The sequence below is a fragment of the Sminthopsis crassicaudata genome, chromosome 6 (genome assembly GCF_048593235.1).
Source record: "Sminthopsis crassicaudata isolate SCR6 chromosome 6, ASM4859323v1, whole genome shotgun sequence".
NCBI classification, from domain to species: domain Eukaryota; kingdom Metazoa; phylum Chordata; class Mammalia; order Dasyuromorphia; family Dasyuridae; genus Sminthopsis; species Sminthopsis crassicaudata.
The window spans coordinates 77,258,382-77,278,679 of NC_133622.1; positions in this window are offsets into that span (position 1 = coordinate 77,258,382).

Genomic DNA, 20,298 nt, shown 5'->3' on the forward strand with positions numbered 1-20,298 from the left:
TACCATAGCTTATGATATCAGAGGAGTAAGAATACTAGTCATAGTTCTAGGACATAAAAGAGTACTTGTAGTCATTCACAAACCAGAGCACAGTCCAGGAGAGTAATAAACACATCACTCTGTAGAGTATAGTATCTTGGAAGAACTAAAAGCTTAAGGGAGGACTAAAAAACACCTGGAACCAGCTCTAAAAATATCTACATACACACACACACACACACACACACACACACACACACACATGCACACAAACCAAATGTGAAGCTTGGGGTAGTGCCCATTGCACCTCGGAGCAGAGCTCAGATTTATTATAAAGTTAAAAGTAAAGATATAGGCATTAACACATGACAAATATGAAAATATGTTTAAAAAGTTTGCACGTTTAACCTATTTCAGATTGCTTACTGTCTTGGAGAGAAGAGAGAGAAGGGCGGTAGGGAGAAAAATTTGGAACACAAGTCTTACAGAAATAAATGCTGAAAACTATCTTTACATGTATTAGGAAATATAAAATATAACTGAAGAAAATAAAAAAGAAATAAGCATTAAAATAGTATTATGTCTACTTGATACTAAGAATTATAGCTTTCTGTTACCTATGTATTATTATAATGTTCTTTATTTATTGTGTATGGGTTGACACTCTCTTGATATTGTTTCTGATAAATTTTGCATTGTTTTCTTACATATATATATATAATATTTGCATGTAAATATCAATATACATGTATTAAAAAGGAAATAAAATATTCTGATCATGGAGAGAGAAGATTAAAACACAAACTCAGAAGACAACCAAGTGAAAATTGCTACATACAAAGCCTAAAAAAAATGTGAATTGATTTCAGGCTTCAAAATAATTCATAAAAAAGCTCAAAAAAGAATTTAAAAATCAAATAAGAAAGGCAGAGAGAAAATTGGGAGAAGAAATGAGAGTGATACAAGAAATATCTTGAAAAAAGAGTCAAAAACTAGGTAAAGGGGCAAAAAAAATCTATTAGCCTTATAAAGCAGATATGGGCAAATGGAAAAGGAAGTATAAAAGCTCAAAGAAGAAAATAAATAGAATTAGGGAAAAATTAGAATTGGTCAAGTGGAAGCTTATGACTTCATGAGACATCAAAAAATAAAAATGCATTGCGAAAAGAGGAAGATGAAAAAGAATGGGGTAAATTATCCCACATAAAATAAAGGGAGAAAAACTTATACTGAAAGGGAAAATGGGGAAGGTAGTAGGGAATATATGCATCTTATTCTCAACAGAATTGGCTCAAAGAGGGAGTAATAGTTATACTCATTTGGGTATAGAAATATATTTTATCCTATAGGGAAGTAGAAGAGGAAAGGAATTGGGGGGTACTGATAGGAGGAAGGGCAGAGTGGAAGAAGTCTAAGTAAGAAGCAAAATACTTTTGAAGATGGACTGGTTGAAAGGAGAGAGAGAGGGAAATAGGATGCAGGGAAATAAACTTAGTAATCATAACTGTGAAAAAATTACAACAAATTTCTCTATTAAAGGCATCATTTCTCAAACATAGAGGACTGAGTCAAGTTTATAAAAATAAGAGTCACACCCCAATTGACAAATGGTGAAAGGATGTGAATAGGAAGTTTTCAAAATAATCAAAGTTCTCTATAGTAATATGAAAAATGCCCTAAATCACTAGTGATTAGAAAAATGCAAATTAAAACATGTCTGAGGAACAACACTATCAGACTGGCTAATGTGACAAAAAAAGGAAAATTACAAACATTGGAAGGGATATGGGAAAATTGAGACACTAATATACTCTTTGTGGAGTCGTGAAATGATGCAAACATTCTGAAGAGCAATTTTGAACTCTCTTCAAAAGGACACAAAACCATGCATACCCGTTAACCCAGAAATATTACTACTAGTTCTATATCCCAAAAAAATTTTTTTAAAAAAAGAACCTATGTGTACAAAAATATTTATAAAAAGTCTCTTTGTAGTACTGAAATCTCAGGGGGTGCCCGTCAACTAGGAAAAGGTTGAACAAGCTGTGATATATAATTGTGATGGGATATCATTATGCTGTAATAAATGATAGCAGAAAAACTTAGAAAAACTTTACATGAATTAATGCAAAATAAAATGAGCAGAACTAGAAAAAGATTGTACACAGTAACAGCAATATTGTATGATGATCAACTGCAAATGACATCACTTTTCTCAGCAATACAATAATCTAGACACTTCTGAAGGATTTATGATGAAAAATCTGCTTCAAGAGAAAGAACTGATATACTTTGAATGTAGATGAAAGCATACTTTAAAAAAGTCCTCTATTTTTTCTGTGGATTTTCTAATCTGTGTTTTCTTTCACTAACATGTCTACTACAGAAATATGTTTTAAATGGTTACACATGTGTAAACAAACGATATCAAATTGCTGCCTTCTCAATGAATGAGAGGAAGGAAGAAGGGAATTTGGAACTCACAATTTAAAAAAAATTACTTTTTAAAATGGAATTGGGCAGAAAGAAAATGTTATATAAATATACATCTATGTATATAAATATATAGATATATATATATCCATGTGAAATCATGCAAAAACATATTTCCATATTAGCTTTGTTGAAAAAGAAAACACACACACACACACACACACACACACACATACACACACACACAAACACATACCTTTGTCTTCTTCCCTCACCCTTTACTTCCTGGTCTACCCATCCTCCCTCCCATAGATTTTGGAGGTTGCCATACCTTTCATGGTATATATAAAGTGCTGCCTATTTAACCCATTTCTGATGTGAATAGGTTTGCAGAACTATGAGCTCTCCTCCCCCCTCTAGTGCCTTTATGTCTATTCTTCCTCTGTACTTCATTTGTGTACCTCAAACTCTGCCCCAATCGTTCTTTTGAGATGTCCTGCTGTTGATGGTAATCTTAAATATATGATATTCATTTCCCATGTAAAAAAAAAAAAAAAAAACGTAAACAATTTGTCCATGTTAAGTTCCTTGAAACTGATCTTTGATGTGGGCTCTTATATGTTAAATTTTCTATAAAGTTTGGGTTTGGTTGATAGAAAGCTCTGAAAATCTGTAGGCTTGTGAAATATCCATTTTTTTGTTCAATATTATAAATAATGTTTCTGGATATGATATTTTTGGCTGCATGTCTAGTTCTTTTGCTTGTCTACAGATATGATTCCAGGACTTGTGGTCTTTTATTGTAGCTGCTGATAAGTCCTGTACAATTCTAAGTGTAGCTTCAGTGTATTTGAATTTTTTTTTCTTGTTTCATGCACAATTTTATCTTTGATCTCGGTATTTTGAAATTTGGCAATAATATTCTTGTGTGTTTTCCACAAAGGATTTTGTTGAAGTGATGACCAGTGTATTTTGCTTATTTCTATTTTGCCCTAATGTTCTATAAGTCCAGGACAATTTTTTGGGGTTATTTCTTATATTATTGTGTCAAGGTCCTTTTTATGGTCACAATTTTCAGGCAGTCTACTTATTCTTATATTTTCTCTTCTTTATCTGTTTTCCAGTTCTGTAGTTTTTCTTATAAAATGTTTCACATTCTGTTCTATTTTTTTTTCTTCTTTATAATCTGTTTTGTTATTTCTTGGTCTCTCGTAGCTTCAATGGCTTCACCTTTGGCTGACTCTAATTTTAAAAGAGTCATTTTCATTTTTGAGAGTCTGTATCTCCTTTTCTATTTGATTAACGTTTTTCATAATATTATTTTTCTTGGTTTTTAGTTTTTCCTTAATGTCTCCCATTTGATTTTTAAATTCTTTTTTGAGTTTTTCTATAAATTATCTCTGGGTTGGGAACCATTTCACATTACTCATTAGGATAGAAATTTTGTTTTGTTTTGTTTTGTTTTTTCTTTCATGTCCTTTTTTGAAGAAGAAACCAGTCTTTCCTGTTCCCATAGTAAGTTTCTTTCTTCTTCATTGGTTCCTTTTTTTTTTTTTAATGCCAGGTATTAGTGTAAGCACCTCTAATCATGGGATGGGATGGATAGTACCTCAAATTTAATTTGAGCTCTCCCCACCTGGAAACTCAAGCCAAGAGCTCCCCACTCCTACAACTGCTCAAGCCAGCAGTGTCCCTGCTCCGCTACCTTTGCACTCACCAGGTGCTGATTCCTTGTTGTCTCTGCAGCACAGCTGGGCCTAGTATTCCTAATCAGTCCTCCTGGACACAGACCCCAACTGACAAGTAGTCCAGGAGGTGAAAGTCTATGTGGTTCCTGCTGAAGCTTCAGCCACACCCAGCTAGTCTGAGGGGTCTCCACTTGATGTTTCTGGGGAACTAGCCTGGAGGTATTTGCACTACACATGGGTTGACCCCTGGCCCCAAGTCTTTCTTCAAATCTTCTGGGATTATATCAGGAACACCTTCATTCAGCCCCAAATCTTCTTGATCTTTCATCAGTCTATGTTCCCCCCTAAGTCACATTTATTCTATTCTATTTTTTTTTTGTTGGGGGGATTGGAAGAGCTTGAAATCTACCCATCTACTCCTCCATCTTCCCAGAATCCTTCCTCAGCTTATTCTAGTTTAGTTGGAATGCAAAAAATGTGATGACAATGTAAAACAAAACATTTGGAAAGCTACCATAGATTGGAGTCAGATACAGAAGGACTTTGAATGCTAAGATAATGCATTTTCAATTTTCCCTAAGGTTGACATGTAGCTGAAACTGTGTATGTGTGTGTATGTATGTATTTATCTTTCTCTCTCAATAAGGCAGGGAGAAAGCTAGATATAGATATAGATAGATATTGATAGAGATATCAATATATTGATATATAGGAATATATATCCATATACACATACAGATATATACATGAGTATATGTGTATTTATATATTTATATATATATATATATATATATATATATATATATATATATAAAACACACATGTGATGTTGAAGTCCCTTTAAGACTCCCCCCCCCCCCTTGGCTGACCTTTGATTTACAAATCCTGGTCATGGGGCCTGTCCCAGCCCCCACTGGATCTGAGCCAACTTGGGACACAAGCCCCTTTAGGTGTAAAAAAGCCAACCTGGAGCTCTCTCTTTGCAGGAGCCCTTCCCCCAAACATGGTATCCTTCTGGCCATGTAAGGGGTCCTGTCCACCCAGCGACCACCTCTGGCCCTGGTGTCTTTCTACCTTTAACTTTACTTCCAAATCCCTACAATAAACCTTTTTATCAATCTAGGTTTTCGGGCCTGTAAATTCCTTTTAACCTAAATAAGTCCTACAAAGGCTAACATATTTACCAATGAAACAGCAGGGAAAAGTTTGGGGCTCAGATCCAATGACCGAGGTCAACCTTGCAATTTATTTTCCCTGTACTATACTGATCCCAGGGTGGAAAATTACTTCTATGGCAACATAATTATTTAAAAGTTCCTTTTCCATTAATCTTACTTTATGACTGATAAAGAAAAACCTTAAGAAAGCCATAAATAAAAAGAAGAAAATAATCCTTTAGAAATGATAATATAATGATTAAGGCTTCCTTTCATTGTCAGGGTTTTGTATATATTACATATAACTATGTTTTCAAAGAAGAAGAGAAATCATTCAATATCTTTCTTTTATTCATTATCTTTCAACCCACTATATATTTATTAAGCATCTACTTTGTCCTACATTGTCCTAAGTGATGGGGAAACAAAAACTGAAAAAAAAAAAAGTTTTCAAAGGAATTCATATACTCTCTTTGGGAGATAAGCTTATACAGATAATAAATCAGTACATAATCATTTGGGAAGTAAGGGAATCCTAATAACAAGGAGGATCAGAAAAGGCTTCCTATAGCTTTCACATGAATTAAGCTTTGATGGAAGAGAAGGATTCCAAAAGACCTGGAGTTAGTTGAAGAGAGAAGTATGGGGAAAAGAATATCACTTCCAAAATGAAATCTACGATTTCCTGGGTATAAGCTCCAAGTATCCCTTCTTATGGTGGCAGATAGTGTTGTAATGGAAATAATAATTTCCTTGGATTAATAAAATTTAGATTTGAATTGTATCTTTGAGTCTTATAAGCCCTTATCTTTCTTAATGTTTCTTCTTTGAACAAAGGGTTGAACTATGTAATTGCTAAGATTGCTCTGTCTTTAACATTTTGAGATTTTATAATAGAATGAATTACACATTGTGTATGGCATCGATATAATTTCCATAGATGGCAGTCTTTCTTCATTTCACTTCCTATAGCATTGTTTCAAATCATGATTTAGAATGTTCTCCTCTATATATTTTTCTTCAGATGTGCACTGGTTTGGAGAGAGTGACATTGATTCACTGGATTTATCAACATGTTGAAAGATTTCCCTCTTACCCCACATCAGTGGTCAATATGAGCACTCTTTTCCTTGAATAATCTTCCCTTTTGTGATTTTGTGCTCCTGGAATAATTTCCTCAATATTGAATTGAATAACTCATTATTCCTGTTTTGAGTCTGTTCGAGTTATTGTAAACACTCTTATGTAACTGCCCCTTGCAATATCCCAACTTTCCCTCCTCAGAAGATTTGATCTCCTTAATACACATGTCTCTTCCAAGTCATTGACAGACAAAGTGAATGGAAAGTCAACTGCAGTATTTATCCCGTAGCAATTCATTAGTTAGTTCTGAACTGTTAACCATTCTCCATTCCATCTTCATCGTTCAGGCATTTTTTCATACTGTTCAGTATATTTGATAATGAAAAGAAAGTATATTCTCTTGTTTGAGACATAAACTGGATCTAGATATGATGCCTTATATCTATAGAAGTTTAATATTTAATCACATGTTTTGGATATTTAACTTATTTGATATTGCAGAATGAAAATGTTTTACATATTAATGATATTTGGCTAGGTACCCTGGTGAGCTAGGGAAATTAAACTGTTTTCTGGGAATAAATGGTATACTCTGAGCAAATGCTTTTAAGTCAATGAAATGTGCATATATTTAATTTCCCAACTTCTATAGCAATCTTAGAACTTTGTCCATCATTTTGGTCTATATAAGCTAATGTTGGCCAAATATTGGACTGTCCCCTTTGCCAATGATAAACTTAAGTGGTAATATACCTTGTAGGAGCTGTTTCAGCTATATGATCAGTCTACTCACAGCATGACTTTCTTGTTACAAAACCAGAACTAAAGCTATCTTTGAATTCCATTTGTTTGTATGGTAATTTTTTTTCAAAGCACAAGGATAATTGTTTTTTTTGTTTGTATTCTCAGTTACAGAGGTTTGAAATTTCAATACTTAAAATACTTATATGTACTTTTCTTGTAAGTAGAGTCACCAGAGCAGTCTTGATTCATGGTCTCCTTAATGCAGCACATGCTTTATTTGAAATGCAGTTCACATAATTTATTTTCTGTTGCTTAAAAATATAGAGTTTAAAAATATAGATTTAATTGACAGTTGCTTGTTAAATTTTAAGGTTTAATAAATGATTTTGCTCCATTTATTTTGTTGATTGACATTTTTTGTGGTTAAGTTTAGAATTAAGCATTTTAACACACTTGTCCTTTATTAAATTAGTACATTTAACAATCATTAGAAAATAAAACAGAGTAGACACTTTCTCCTAATTCATACCTTCAAAGAGCAGTAAGATTATAGCCTTACTTTGGTCTAAACATTTACTCTGCCTCTGACTCAATAGAACTACATAGTACTACAACGATATGGACATTTTATTCAATTTTATTGCATAATTCTAAATTATTTTTACAAAATCATCATACCTGCATGGCATAGGGTAATAATTTCAAATTTCAGCATTTAAGCTTTTTTGTTACTGAATAGCTTATACAAGATACTATTGAAATAAAACCTCACCCTTCATCATCTATCTCAAGTCTCTCTCTCTCTCTCTCTCTCTCTCTCTCTCTCTCTCTCTCTCTCTCTCTCTCTCTCTCTCTCTTTCTCTCTCTCTCTCTCTCTCACACACACACACACACACACACACACACACATCAAAGTTTTTGCTGTTCTTATCTCTGCATGCCCTATTCACAGTCATAAGTATGAATAAAACAAAAGCAATTAATCAGGGTTTGTTTACAGTGACTTGATTTTCAAAGTACTACATAAACCAGTAATTATGAACAACTTAAAAAGCAGAAAAAATCTTGGACAAAATGTTCACTAGCTATGGGAAGAAGAGAGAAGAAAAGGGAATTGAAACACATCACTGTCTTTCCTAATGTCCTGGAGAGGGATGGTTCAGCCACACTCATCAGAGTCCTGATAGCTGTTGGAATGAAGGTTCTAAGTTGGTTTCTAGTCTTCTCCTCCATTCTTTGAAGACACTACTTTTCATCTTCTTTTTTGAACCATAATCCCATGGCATTTCTCACTGTATTTCTCTGTGTTTCTGTCTCTATCTGTTTCTCTATGTCTATCTCACCATCTCTTTATGAAATTTGGATCATCACAGCAGCAACCATGTTATACTCAGTTCTTAATTAGCTTTACAACACAGGAAGCTACATTTTTAAAACATTTCGAACCCTGTTACAAAGGAACAAGAATCATTTATACAAAATAACCCTTCATCTATTTCATCTGGTGGGGTGAGCAACAATCTAAGCCTATATTGCTCCCTCATTCTTTATGAAAAAAAAATGGAGGATCATTTTTTTTTTCATCTTTTCTCTGGCACTGGGAATGATCATCATAACTATACCACCTCTGGTTTTCTTTTATTAAAGTAATATTATTGCAGTTATTGTGCATATTATTTTTTTGGTTCTTCTTGCTTCATTCTATATCATTTCATAGATGTTCCTCTGAATAGCTTATATAGGTAATTTATTCTGGCACAATAACTTTTCATTACATAAATATACCAGAATTTTCTAGCTTTTCTCCAAATTGTGGGCACTCATCTTGTTTCCAATTTTTTGCCACTACAAAGGTTTTGATGGGTAGTTGTTAACATACATGGAATCTTAATTTAGAAGTGTCAAATACATTGCCAACGAGCCCTATGCCGGCCCACAACACTCTGCAGTGAAAATGAAATTGGGAAATATTTAGCAAAATAAATAAAAAATATATAAAATAAAGATTAAATTACATTTTAAAACTGTCAATATGAGGCCCACAGATTTTATTAAGGGTTTATTAACATCTCCTATTTCTATTTTTGCTTGACACCATCTATTTAGATTGTACATAATTTGCAATGAAAACCGTGTTCATTCTCTGTAGTTTTACAAAATTCACTTTTTAATACCTTTGTGTTGGTGTCCCTCCCCACCATTCACACTGTTGTAGTCATTGTGTATATTGTTTTGTTGGCTCTGCTAACTTAATAACTATGCATTAGTTCACATAGCTCTTTCCATGCTTTTAAGTACATGTTAAGTACATCATTTCATGGAGCAAGTAATGTTCTATTACCTTCCTGTACCACAATTTGTTTAAATAATCCCTAAATTATTTCAATTCTTTGTTAACCTCAAAAGAAAATAATGATATAAATGTTCTGGTATTTGGTGATTTTTTTCTTATCTTTATCTTATCTTTCTTATCTTATTCTTGGGATATAGTAATTCTTGGGATCAGAAACTCTAGATTGAAAAGGTTTGGACATTTTATTCAATTTTATTGCATAATTCTAAATTATTTTACAAAATACTATTACTTCACTAGTAATTCATAATGATTCTATCCTCCCACAGTCCCTCAAACTATTCCTGTTTTTTTGCCAACATTGCCAATGTAAAAATATAAAGTAAAATCTCTTGTTTTGATTTATATTTCTCTTATTATTAGTGATTTGGAACATTTTTCATGTGGCTTTGAAGAGTTTGAAATTCTCCTTTCAAGAACTGTTTATGACTTCCGGCCAAGATGGCGGCGTGGAGGCAGACAGCTGCTTGAGCTCCTCGTTTTCTCTCAGAACTTACTTCATGACAAGCCTCTGACTTAATGCTTGACCCAGAAAGAAATCCACAAATTATCACCAAGAGAAGACATCCTTGAAAGTCGCCAGAAAAGGTCTGTGTTTGTTCGGGGGAGGGTCAATCAGACTGGGCGCAGACTGAGGGCAGACAGCCAGAGCAAGACAGGCAGCTCAAACAGCTCAGACCGGAGGGGGAGGGGTGTGATCTCTGCCGTTTCTGTGAAAAGGCTTTTGCCCCAGTGTGGATGCTCCGTCTTGGCAGCAAGCCAGGAGCGGTGGAGAGGGTGTAAACACCGGAGGTGAAGATTAAAACCCCAGAAAGCCAGCATCTCTCAGAGCCGGGCCACCCCCAACCCCCACCTGGACTGACTAGGTGCGTTCTCAGAGCCTCAGAGCGCAGACTCAGTACAGTCATTGCTGTTCTGTTAGTGGCTCTCTGCTGCCCTACCCCCAGTCTGTAGAGGAAGCCCATTAATACCATCCAGCCCTATCCCCCGCAAAACAGACCAATTGTTTCTCTTGTCAGTTTGTTTTCTTTGATTCCTACTCTGACAAAATGAACAAAAAATTCAAAAGGGCTCTAACCATTGACAGCTTCTGTGTGGAGAGGGAGCAGACTTCAAATGCTGAGGAGACTAGGAACAGACTGTCCCCAGATGTATCCCCTGGGAGGGATATAAGCTGCTCCTCAATACAAAAGAACCTCATAGAGGAAATCAAAAAGGCTCTCACAAGAGAGCTGGAAGAGAAATGGGAAAAGGAAAGGGAAGCTTGGCAAGAGAGCCTGGAGAAGTCATCCCATGCATTCATAGACAGAGTGGATAAAGAAATCAAATCATTGAGAAACAAGATTAGTGAGCTGGAAAAGGTAAACAACTCCAAGGAAAACAGGATTAGTGAGCTGGAAAAGGTAAACAACTCCAAGGAAAACAGGATTAGAGAGCTGGAAAAAGAAATCAGCTCTCTAAAAAATAAAATGGATAAAATGGAAAAAAATTCCATAGAAGATAAAAACTCAATTGGACAATTACAAAGAGATATAAAAAAAGTGAGTGAAGAAAATACATCATTGAAAATTAGACTGGAACAAGTAGAAATGAATGACTCAAGGAGAAACCAAGAGGGAGTCAAGCAAAACCAGAGAAATGAAACAATTGAAAAGACTGTCAAGTACCTTACCAGAAAGACAACAGACCTGGAAAACAGATCCAGGAGAGACAATTTGAGAATAATCGGACTCCCTGAAAAATGGGAGGAAAAAAAGAGCTTGGACACCATTTTCGAGGAAATTATCAAAGAGAACTGCCCAGATGTTTTGGAAACAGAGGGTAAAATAGACATTGAAAAAATTCATCGATCACCTACTGAAAGGGACCCTAAAATCAAAACGCCAAGAAATATAGTGGCCAAGTTCAAGAACCATCAGACAAAGGAAAAGATATTGGAAGCTGCTAGAAAAAAACAATTCAGATATAGAGGATCCACAATAAGGATAACACAGGATCTAGCAGCGTCCACATTAAAAGAACGCAGGGCCTGGAACATGATATTCCGAAAGGCTAAGGAACTTGGTATGCAGCCAAGAATAACTTACCCAGCAAGAATGAGCATCGTTTTCCAGGGAAGAAGATGGACATTTAACGAAATAAATGAATTCCATCTATTTTTGATGAAAAAACCAGACCTACATAAAAGGTTTGATCTTCAAATACAGAACTCAAGAGACTTCTAAAAAAGGTAAAAAGAAATCTTGAGAACTATACTTCTGTCAAAAAAATATGTAAAGAACATATGTACAATTTGTCTTAGAAACTAGAGGTGGAAAGGAGATTATATCATAAAAAAGTATAAAGTGGTGGTACTACATCTCATGAAGAGGCAAAGGTAACCTACTATATCTGAGAGAAAGAAAGGAGGGAGATGAACATAGCGTGTATCAATAGACATATTCGATTTATGGTGAAACTTCTTCCACTTCATTGAAAAGTGAAAGGGAAAGAGTAAGCTAAGGGGAAGGGAATACAGTAATTTCGAGGAAAAGGGGTAAAATAAGGGGAGGATCTTTAAGGTGGGGGAGGGATCGTAAAAAGGGAGGGCTGTGAAAAGCAAGTGGTGTTTACCAGTTGAATACTGGATAGGAGGGTAAAAGGGAAGGAAAGGGGAAAAGCATAAGCAGGGGTTAATAGGATGGCAAGCAATATAGAATTAGTCCTTCTAACCATAAATGTGAATGGGGCAAACTGCCTCATAAAGAGGAAGCAGTTAGCAGACTGGATTAAAAGTCAGAATCCTACTATATGTTGTTTACAGGAAACACACCTGAAACAGGATGAGACATTCAAACTAAAAGTAAAAGGGTGGAGCAGAATCTATTATGCTTCAGGCAAAACCAAAAAAGCAGGAGTAGCCATCCTCATCTCAGATCAAGCAAAAACAAAAATTGATCTAATTAAAAGAGATAAGGAAGGGCATTATATCCTGCTAAAGGGAAGCATCAATAGTGAAGCAGTATCAATATTAAACATGTATGCACCAAGTGGTGCAGCATCTAAATTCTTAAAAGAGAAATTAAGAGAGCTGCAAGAGGAAATAGATAGCAAAACTATAATAGCGGGAGATCTCAACCTTGCACTCTCAGAATTAGATAAATCAAACCACAAAATAAATAAGAAAGAAGTCAAAGAGGTAAATAGAATACTAGAAAAGTTTGATATGATAGATCTTTGGCGAAAGCTAAATGGAGACAGAAAGGAATATACTTTCTTCTCAGCAGTTCATGGAACCTATACAAAAATTGATCATATACTAGGGCATAAAAACCTCAAAATCAAATGCAGTAAGGCAGAAATAGTAAATGCATCCTTTTCAGACCATAATGCAATCAAAATAACATTTAATAAAAAGCCAGGGGAAAATAGACCAAAAAATAATTGGAAACTAAATAATCTTATACTAAAGAATGATTGGGTAAAACAGCAAATCATAGACATAATTAATAACTTCACCCAAGAAAATGACAATAATGAGACATCATACCAAAATGTGTGGGATACAGCCAAAGCAGTAATTAGGGGAAGTTTTATATCTCTACAGGCCTACTTGCATAAAATAGAGAAAGAGAGGGCCAACGAATTGGGTTTACAACTAAAATTGCTAGAAAAGGAACAAATTAAAAACCCCCAGACAAACACAAAACTTGAAATTCAAAAAATAAAAGGTGAGATTAATAAAATTGAAAGTAAAAAAACTATTGAATTAATTAATAAAACTAAGAGTTGGTTTTATGAAAAAACCAACAAAATAGACAAACCCTTAGTAAACCTGATTAAAAAAAGAAAAGAGAAAAAGCAAATTGATAGTCTTGAAAATGAAAAGGGTGAACTCACCACTAATGAAGAGGAAATTAGAACAATACTTAGGAGCTACTTTGCTCAACTTTATGCCGATAAATTCGATAACTTAAATGAAATGGAAGAATACCTTCAAAAATACAGCTTGCCCAGATTAACAGAGGAAGAAGTAACTAGTCTAAATAGTCCCATCTCAGAAAAAGAAATAGACCAAGCTATTAACCAACTTCCTAAGAAAAAGTCCCCAGGACCAGATGGATTTACAGGTGAATTCTACCAAACATTTAAAGAACAACTAACTCCAATGCTATGTAAACTATTTGAAAAAATAGGGATTGAAGGAGTCCTACCAAATTCCTTCTATGACACAGACATGGTACTGATACCTAAACCAGGTAGATCGAAAACTGAGAAAGAAAACTATAGACCAATTTCCTTAATGAATATTGATGCTAAAATCTTAAATAAGATATTAGCAAATAGACTTCAGAAAATCATCCCCAGGATAATACACTATGACCAAGTGGGATTTATACCAGGAATGCAGGGCTGGTTTAATATTAGGAAAACTATTAGTATAATTGACCATATTAATAATCAAATTAATAAAAACCATATGATCATCTCAATAGATGCAGAAAAGGCATTTGATAAAATCCAACATCCATTCCTACTAAAAACGCTTGAGAGTATAGGAATAAATGGACTATTCCTTAAAATAATAAGGAGCATATATTTAAAACCTTCAGTAAACATCATATGTAATGGTGATAAACTGGAACCTTTCCCTGTAAGATCAGGAGTGAAACAAGGTTGCCCACTATCACCATTACTATTCAATATAGTACTAGAAACTCTAGCCTTGGCAATAAGAGCCGAGAAAGAGATCCAAGGAATTAGAGTAGGAAATGAAGAAATCAAATTGTCACTTTTCGCAGATGACATGATGGTATACTTAGAGAACCCCAAAGACTCTGCTAAAAAGCTATTAGAAATAATTCAGAATTTTAGCAAAGTCGCAGGATACAAAATAAATCCACATAAATCCTCAGGATTTTTATACATTACCAACACAATCCAACAGCAAGAGATACAAAGAGAAATTCCATTCAAAATAACAGTCGATAGTATCAAATATTTGGGAATATATTTACCAAAGGAGAGTCAGGAATTATATGAGCAAAATTACAAAACACTTGCCACAAAAATAAAGTCAGATTTAAATAATTGGAAAGACATTCAGTGTTCTTGGATAGGCCGAGCGAATATAATAAAGATGACAATACTCCCCAAACTAATCTATTTATTTAGTGCTATACCAATCAGACTCCCAAGAAACTATTTTAATGACCTAGAAAAAATAACAACAAAATTCATATGGAAGAATAAAAGGTCGAGAATTGCAAGGGAACTAATGAAAAAAAAGTCAGAGGAAGGTGGTCTAAGTGTACCTGATTTAAAGCTATATTATAAAGCAACAATCACCAAAACCATTTGGTATTGGCTAAGAAATAGACTAGTTGATCAGTGGCATAGGTTAGGTTTACAGGGCAAGATAGTGAATAAAAATAGCAATCTAATCTTTGACAAACCCAAAGATCCCAAATTTTGGGATAAGAATTCATTATTTGACAAAAACTGCTGGGAAAACTGGAAATTAGTATGGCAGAAACTAGGCATGGACCCACATTTAACACCACATACTAAGATTAGATCAAAATGGGTCCAAGATTTAGGCATAAAGAACGAAATCATAAATAAATTGGAGGAACATGGGATGGTTTACCTCTCAGACTTGTGGAGGAGGAAGGAGTTTGTGTCCAAGGGAGAACTAGAGACCATTATTGATCACAAAATAGAACATTTTGATTACACCAAATTAAAAAGTTTCTGCGCAAACAAAACTAATGCAAACAAGATTAGAAGGGAAGTAACAAATTGGGAAAAAATTTTTACAGTTAAAGGTTCTGATAAAGGCCTCATCTCCAAAATATATAGAGAATTGACTTTAATTTATAAGAAATCAAGCCATTCTCCAATTGATAAATGGTCAAAGGATATGAACAGACAATTTTCAGATGATGAAATTAAAAGTATTTCCACTCATATGAAAGAGTGTTCCAAATCACTATTGATCAGAGAAATGCAAATTAAGACAACTCTGAGGTATCATTACACACCTGTCAGATTGGCTAAGATGACAGGAACAAATAACGATGAATGTTGGAGGGGCTGTGGGAAAACTGGGACACTGATGCATTGTTGGTGGAGTTGTGAAAGAATCCAACCATTCTGGAGAGCAATCTGGAATTATGCCCAAAAAGTTATCAAAATGTGCATACCCTTTGACCCAGCCATACTACTACTGGGCTTATACCCCAAGGAACTACTAGAGAAGGGAAAGGGTCCTGTATGTGCCAAAATGTTTGTGGCAGCCCTTTTCATAGTGGCTAGAAGCTGGAAGATGAATGGATGTCCATCAATTGGAGAATGGTTGGGTAAACTATGGTATATGAATGTTATGGAATATTATTGTTCTATAAGAAATGACCAACAGGAGAAATACAGAGAGGCTTGGAGAGACTTACAACAACTGATGCTGAGTGAAACGAGCAGAGCCAGAAGATCATTATACACTTCAACAATGATACTGTACGAGGATGTATGCTGATGGAAGTGGATTTCTTCAACATAGAGAAGAGCTAATCCAATTCCAATTGATTAATGATGGACAGAACCAGCTACATCCAGAAAAGGAACACTGGGAAATGAATGTAAACTGTTATTTTTACCTTCTGAATCCAATTCTTCCTGTGCAACAAAAAATTCGGTTCTACACACATATATTGTATCTAAATTATACTGTAATATATTTAACATATATAAGACTGCTTGCCATCTGGGGGAGGGGGTTGGGGGAGGAAGGGAAAAAATCTGAATAGAAGTAAGTGCAAGGGATAATGTTGTAAAAAATTACCCATGCATATGTACTGTCAAAAAATGTTATAATTATAAAATAAAATAAAAAAATTAAAAAAAAAAAAACTGTTTATATTATTTGACCACTTATCTATTTAGGAATAACTTTTATATGTGTATGCTTATATTTATTATATGTGTATGTGTGTATGTGTATGTATACACATACACAAATATAATCATAACTTTACTTTTCAAGAAGAAATATTCTTCTACAAAAAAGATATTCCCATTTTCAGCCCTGAATATAATTTGAATTGACCAAGCTATAAGACATTTCTGATCTATATTCAAAAGAAATCTAAGAAAGAAGAAAAAGTCCTTAGTAGACAAAAATAATTATAGCAGCTCTTTCACTTATGATAACAGCAGCAAAAAAGATCCTAGGAACTAAAAAGATATTCAACAATTGAAAAATTAAAATTTTCTTTTACTTAAAAAAAATAGATGGACATGAAGGGGTGCTACAATTATGAAATATTAAATGAACATTCAAATGAGGTCACTTTTTCTCATTAGTTTCCTTAACTATTTTATTTTATTATGAAGAACATTTTGTGAAGTAAGAGTAATCTGTAAATGTGTGTCATGTAAAAATTAGAAAAATAATCAATAAATCATTTAAAAATCTAAATATGGGAATTTTACAACCATGATTACAACACTCAATAAATCATTTAAAAATTTAAACATGGATATTTTCAAACCATTATTACAAATGTTTAAAAGTGAACACTACATGTTGAAAAAATGATTACTTTGCAACTCAGTTACAAGGACGAATTTAAAGAGAATTGTCTTCACAGCAAAAGTAAATTAAAAAAAAAAAAACTCTACACTAGCCAATCATATAGCCAAATTCAAGTACATCTTAAATGTCTTGGAAGATTTTGGTTTTGGTTCTAACAATCACACGTTCATTAGAAAATGTAAAGGTGTTATTGGTATCCCTGCTTTTTTTTTTTTTTTTAACTTCAACTGAAAAATAAAAGATTCTGCTCCAGCCTTTTACTTTTATTTTGAATATACTACTCTGCTTTAAAGGTGTTTCTTGTAAATAACAAATGGTAGAATGTTGGCTTTTAATCCAGTATGCTAGATGCTTCCATTTCATGGGAGAGTTCATCCCATTCACATTCACAATTAAAATTACTATCTCTGTATTTCCTGCTATCTTATTTTCCCCCTTTCTACTTTTTTATTTCCTTCACCTCCTCCACAGTATTTTGCTTCTAATCACCCCTTCCCTCAACACTCATTCCTTTTATACCCCTGCCCCTTTCTTATACCTTTCCTTTTATACTTTTGTTCTCCCTTCTATTAGCCTCATCCTTTCCTTTCCCCTTTCCTCTCCTACTTCTCTATAGGATGAGACAAGTTTCTCTGTGAAGTTAAATGTGTCTGATATTCTCTCCTTGACCAAAATCTGATGAGAGTAATATTACACAATTCTTATCCCCTCCTTTCTTTCCCTCAATTATAATAGGTCTTTTTAAAATCTCTTTGTGACATGTAATTTACCCATTTTAATTCCATTTGTCTCTTCTTCCCATAGAATAACTTCCCTCCTCTAGTTCTTTTTTAATATCATCAGAATAAAATCAAATTATATCTGCACCTTTAAGTATAACCATAACAGAAATATTGATCTCAAGAGTTAAACATATCATCTTCCCATATAGGGATATAAACTTTTTAAGTTTTAAAAAGAAAGTTATTTTTCTTTCCCTTTTACCTTTTTATGCTTCTCTTGAATTCTGTATTTGAAATATCAAATATCAAATTTTCTAGTCAGCTCTGGTCTTTTCATCAGAAATAAATGAAATAGAAGAACATAGGATAGTTACCTCTCAGATCTGTAGAAGAGGAAGGAATTTATGACCAAAGAAGAATTAGAGATCATTATTGATCACAAAATAGAAAATTTTGGTTATATCAAATTGAAAAGCTTTTATACAAAAAAAACTACTGCAGACAAAATTAGAATGGAAGCAATAAACTGGGAAATCATTTTTACAATCAAAGGTTCTGATAAAGGCCTCATTTCCAAAATATATAGAGAATTGACTCTAATTTATAAGAAATCAAACCATTCTCCAATTGATAAATGGTCAAAGGATATGAACAGACAATTCTCAAAGAAATTGAAACTATTTCTAGCCAGATGAAAAGATTCTCCAAGTCATTATTAATCAGAGAAATGCAAATTAAAATAACTCCAAGATACCACTACACACCTGTCAGATTGGCTAGAATGTCAGGGAAAGATAATGCAGAATGCTGGAGGGGATGTGGGAAAACAGGGACACTGATACATTGTTGGTGGAATTGTGAATACATCCAGCCATTTTGGAGAACAATTTGGAACTATGCAAAAAAAGTTATCAAACTGTGCACACCCTTTGATCCAGCAGTGTTACTACTGGGCTTATCCCAAAGAGATCTTAAAGAATGGAAAGGGACCTGTATGTGCAAGAATGTTTGTGGCAGCCCTTTTTGTAGTGGCTAGAAACTGTAAATTGAATGGATTCTCATCAATTGGAAAATGGCTAAATAGTTGTGGTATATGAATGTTATGGAATAATATTATTCTGTAAGAAACAACCAGCAGGATGATTTCAGAAAGGCTTGAAGAGACTTACATGAACTGATGCTGAGTGAAATGAGCACAACCAGGAGATCATTATATACTTCAAAAATAAAACTATATGATGATCAATTCTGATAGATGTGGCCCTCTTCAACAATGAAATGATCTAAATAAGTTCCAATAGACCAGTAATGAATTGAACCAGCTACACCCAGCAAAAGAACTCTGAGAGATGAATATGAACCACTACATAGAATTCCCAATCCCTCTATTTTTGTCTGCCTTCATTTTTTATTTCCTTCACAGGTTAATTGTATACTATTTCAAAGTCTGATTCTTTTTGTACAGCAAAATAACTCTATGGACATGTATACATATATTGTATTTAACTTATACTGAGGGATGTGGTGGAGGGAAAGAGGGGAAAAATTGAAACAAAAGGTTTTGCAATCGTCAGTGCTGAAAAAATTACCTATGCATATCTCTTATAAATAAAAAGCTATTAAAAAAAAGAAATAAATGAAATTTGCTTGTTTCATTGAATGTCTTTTTTCCCTCAAAGATAATGCTTAATTTTTTTGGATGGTTGATTCTTAGCTGCAATCTAAGATCCTTTGCTTTTTGGAATATCAGATTCCAGTCCTTTCAGTCCTTTAAAGTGGAAGTTGTTAGGTCCTAGGTAATTTTAATTGTGTCTCCTTGATATTTGAATTGTTTTCTTCTGGCTGTTTGCAATATTTTCTCCTTGATTTGATAATTTTGAAATTTAGCTTTAATGTTTCTTGGATTTTTGTTTTGGTGTCTCTTTCAGGAGGTGGTCAGTGAATTCTTTCAATGATTATTTTATTCTCTGGTTCTTGGACATCAAGGCAGTCTTCCTTGATGATTTCCTGAAAGGTGATGTCTAGGTTCTTTTTTCATCATGGTTTTCAGGAAATCCAATATATCTTAGATTGTCTCTCCTAAATTTCCCAGGTCATTTGTTTGTCCAATGGGGTATTTTATGCTTTCTTCTATTTTAAATTTTTATTTTTTGTTTTATTTGGTTTTGATCTTCTTGAAGTCTCATTGAATCATTCACTTCCATTTGTTCAATTTTCAGTGGATTATTTTCTTTAGTTAGTTTTTTTAAATTTCCTTTTGCATTAGACCAATTGAATTTTTAAGTGAGATGTTTTGTTCTTTGCATTTTTCCCCATTTCACAAATTCTCTTTTTCTGTTTGTTTTTTATATGTGTTTTGAAAGGATTTATATGCATTTTCCACATCTTTAAATCTATTTTAATGAAGTTTTCTTCAGATGATTTCTGTTTTTTTTTTCTTTTCCAGACCCTTTTGCAAAGTTCTCACTTACTTTCCCCATTATTCTTCTGTCTTTTAAGATCTTTTTTGTATTCTTCCAAGAGAGCTTTGTGAAATGGGGAACAACTCATCATTCTTAGAGGCTTC